Source organism: Paramisgurnus dabryanus, chromosome 7 (genome assembly GCF_030506205.2).
Source record: "Paramisgurnus dabryanus chromosome 7, PD_genome_1.1, whole genome shotgun sequence".
NCBI classification, from domain to species: domain Eukaryota; kingdom Metazoa; phylum Chordata; class Actinopteri; order Cypriniformes; family Cobitidae; genus Paramisgurnus; species Paramisgurnus dabryanus.
The window spans coordinates 42960849-42965310 of NC_133343.1; the positions used below are offsets into that span (position 1 = coordinate 42960849).

At 35.9% G+C, this 4462-nt stretch overlaps 1 long non-coding RNA gene across 1 annotated transcript; it reads left to right on the forward strand.

Moving 5' to 3' along the window:
* Positions 1 to 339: 339 nt before the first annotated feature.
* Positions 340 to 3350, forward strand: LOC135751909 (uncharacterized). Its single transcript, XR_010533062.2, has 7 exons — positions 340 to 1345; positions 1498 to 1761; positions 1854 to 1927; positions 2047 to 2195; positions 2522 to 2612; positions 2705 to 2787; positions 3048 to 3350. It is a non-coding gene; the product is annotated as an uncharacterized lncRNA (long non-coding RNA).
* Positions 3351 to 4462: the final 1112 nt, after the last annotated feature.

Sequence of the window (4462 nt, forward strand, 5' to 3'; positions counted from 1 at the left end):
CATTCTTGCCAAATTTAAGGGGCCTACTTGATTATCTGGACATGATGGATAAACATCCTGTAATCATCTGTGGAGACTTTAATGAGGACCTTTTATGTGCTGAAAGAAAGGCTATACTGGAGATGTTTCAATCAAAGGAATATACACAGCTAATCACATCAGCTACAACTGAAAAACACACACTACTGGATCACATTTACATCTCACATCCAGACTTGTGTCTCCAGTCAGGTGTGTTACAGAGTTATTACAGTTACCATAATCCTGTGTACTGTATTTTGCAAAAATGACATTCTGTGGTTGGCGGATAATGTTGTGTTTTTTGCCATACGGAATCGTGGGCACCGACTACGCATTAACTTTCTTCAAGCTATGTGGTGCTGGACGTGCAATCGGAGGAGCTGGAGACGCAGCGCTGGTTGGGTTTCTGGTGCTATTATGGATGGAGAAGGTACCAGCAAATGTCGGTTAGCATGCATCAACTTTCTTTAGGCTGTGTCGTGCTGGAGGTGTAATCGGAGGAGCTGGAGACGCAGCGCTGGTTGGATTTTTGGTGCTATCATGGCTGCGGAAGGTAAGAAGCATGCTTCGGGTCTTGGATGGCCTCAGCCAACGGTTTGGCGTGTATGGTTATACCAGTGGGACTTTGATGGCCTTAGCCAATGGGTAGGTGGTTATGGTGTTTCGACAAATGGAACGATGGGCAGTAAGCATTAACAGTGGCAATAGGGCTCTGACAGCCTTAGCCAATGGGTTGACTTGAATGTTCGTGCACTAATGGTTGTGTTGTTATGCCATACGAAACCGGGGGCCACTGAACCTGCATTAACGACGACAGTGGGGGCTCATTGACAGCCTTAGCCAACGGGTTGGTGCGTATGGTCGTGTTGTTTTGTTGTCTTGCGTTGTGTTGTCATGCCATACAAAACCGGGGGCCACTGAACCTGCATTAACGACGACAGTGGGGGCTCATTGACAGCCTTAGCCAACGGGTTGTTGCGTATGGTCGTGTTGTTTTGTTGTCTTGCGTTGTGTTGTCATGGCATACAAAACCAGGGGCCACTGAACCTGCATTAACGACGACAGTGGGGGCTCACTGACAGCCTTAGCCAACGGGTTGGTGTGTATGGTCATGTTGCAATGAGATTTTGGCATCTATGGTCATTTAACAGTGTTATGGCAGTGAGCTACAAAGCAGGTACAGCAGCAGGAAGGATGAAGGAGTAATGTGGCAGCTCGAGGGAGGACACTAGGAAGTAAAGGCGGCGGCAGCAGCATACAGGATGCAGTGAGGATTAGTGTGGCAACTCCAGGGAGGACACAGACAGTGAGAGCAACAGCGGCAGTAAGTCATAAATGATAGTAAGGTAAAGTTAGAAGTAATAAGACACTGTTGTGATGTATTTGCTTTGTGTTCAATTTGTGAAAATGTGTCATAGATTTTTATTTGCAGTCCCCCGCTGTTCTGTTATTATTAAAATGTGCTCTTTTGTAAAGTTGCAGGAAGAATTTTGAGACGATAGCAGCCCTGTCCAACAATGGATATGAGTGTGCAATATACCATCTAAAGCTAAGTGTTTTAAGAACTTTCTTCAGTCACTGTACTACTGCACATTGTAACTACTTTTGGAGGAATGTTTTATTCTAATTCTGATTCTGATGTTTTTCAGGAACTGCCAGGTCAGAATGTCTGAGAAGATCAAGTGTGCTACAACACCCATGATGACAAGCAGGATACATTGGAAAGCTGGATTTCTTTTAGTAAGTTGTAACTTTTATTTATTTGTTTTGTTTGTTTGTTAGTATATGTGTATTTAGTGACCCCATTATTCAATTGTTGATTTCATGGCTAGATAATGTGACCAAACCCATTTGGCATTGAGGACAATACTGAAGACTAAAGAAGCAAAGGAAGGAGCAGTCTCAGGTAAGTGTCAATACTACTGGTAAAGTCTAGTGTTTCAGTGCATTTTTCATACAATGTGTTGTTCAAAGGCATGTGCTTTGATGTGAAAATCAATTGTTAAAGTGTATCATGGTTTTCAGAAGAAAGAGTGGCTGAAGGACGAAGGAGTAATGTGGCAGCTCGAGGGAGGACACTAGGAAGTAAAGGCGACGGCAGCAGCATACAGGATGCAGTGAGGATTAGTGTGGCAACTCCAGGGAGGACACAGACAGTGAGAGTAACAGCGGCAGTAAGTCATAAATTACAGTAAGGTAAAGTTAGAAGTAGTAAGACACTGTTGTGATGTATTTGCTTTGTGTTCAATTTGTGACAATGTGTACTAGATTTTTTATTTTCAGTCCCCCGCTGTTCTGTTATTATTAAAATGTGCTCTTCTGTAAAGTTGCATGAAGAATTTTGAGACGATAGCAGTCATGCCCAACAATGGATATGAGTGTGCAATATACCATCTAAAGCTAAGTGTTTTAAGAACTTGCTTCAGTCACTGTACTACTGCACATCATAACTACTTTTGGAGGAATATTTTATTTTAATTCTGATTCTGATGTTTTTTAGGAACCGCCAGGTCAGAATGTCTGAGAAGATCAAGTGTGCTACAACACCGATAATGACAAGCAGGATACATTGGAAAGCTGGATTTCTTTTAGTAAGTTGTAACATTTATTTATTTGTTTTGTTTGTTTGTTAGTATATGTGTATTTTGTGACCCCATTATTAATTTATTGGTTTCATGGCTAGATAATGTGACCAAACCCATTTGGCATGTAGGACAATACTGAAGACTAAAGAAGCAAATTAAGAACCACATTGAAGCAGTAGAGGTAAGTGTCAATACTACTGGTAAAGTCTAGTGTTTCAGTGCATTTTATCATACAATGTTTTGTTTAAAGGGCATGTGCTTTGATGTGAAAACCAAGACAGTGTTAAAGTGTATAATGGTTCTCAGAAGAAAGAGTGGCTAAATGTTTCTTGCAAGACACGTATCTGACCTGAACTTAATGCTCTGTCAGTTTTGCAGAATCAAAACAATTGAAATAAATACACTAATATGAGCCTCTCTGTTTTACCTCCTCTACCTCAGGGTGTCCAGCCTGTATGCAATGTCAGATCCAGCGGCTAGATGTCGGGAGCTGCTTCACTACAACGCTCATTGCATTAATTAATTTCATTTACTTAATATTTAGTTTTATCATATTAAATAATTGGTTTCTATGTATAGATATATAGATATTAAAATATAAAATATTAGTTTAACATAATAATTGGTTTCAATATATAGATATATAGATATTAAAATATAAAATATTAGTTTAATATAATAATTAGTTTCAATATATAGATATATAGATATTAAAATATAAAATATTAGTTTAATATAATAATTGGTTTCAATATATAGATATAGATATATAGATATTAAAATATAAAATATTAGTTTAATATAATAATTAGTTTCAATATATAGATATATAGATATTAAAATATAAAATATTAGTTTAATATAATAATTAGTTTCAATATATAGATATTAAAATATAAAATATTAGTTTAATATAATAATTAGTTTCAATATATAGATATTAAAATATAAAATATTAGTTTAATATAATAATTGGTTTCAAGATATAGATATATAGATATTAAAATATAAAATATTAGTTTAATATAATAATTGGTTTCTCTCTCTCTCTCTCTCTCTCTCTCTCTCTCTCTCTCTCTCTTTATATATATATATATATATATATATATAAAGTATAGTAAAATTTAAAATATTAGTTAAAATAGGAATGTTATTAATAATGTGTACGCCATGCCAGAAGAGGATGGGCAGCCCCCTGCTGAGTCTGGTTCCTCTCAAGGTTTTTTTTATTTCCTTTTTGGTTTTTTCCTTGCCACTGTCGCCACAGGCTTGCTCACTGGGGGTGTTGTGCCAAATCCTGTGTCCCTCTCATGTCTCTGACAACTAGGGTTTTCAAAACAACAGTTTGCAAGTCGATACAAATATTTATTTATTAATTGAAATTATAAAAATATAAATAACCAGGGCCCCACAATTAATTATAAATAAAAATGTAATCATGTTAAAAGCCCCTCTGGTTTTCTGAAATGACAGGACTTTACTCTTATTACTCTTATAAATACCTGCGTTGTAATAAACCAAATCGTAAACAGTAATAGAGTATTTTAAAATATTTTTGAAAACAACATGCAGAAGGTTAACAATAATCCCAACAAATTTTTACCGGTATTATCCCAAAATAAGAACTTGTGTTAGAATTTTTGAAAGTGAAAAAAATTTGAGTTTTGAAAAAAGAATTTAAAGCAAAAATTATTGTGTTAAACAAGTTAACAAATAAGGTGGTTACTACACATATAGGTATATAATTTTTCTCCGTGTACATTGTATTATTTCAACAGTAAAGTATTAGAAATTGAAGAATTTAAAGCAAAATTATTATTCTGTTAAAGAAGTTAACAAATAAGTTAGTTACCACA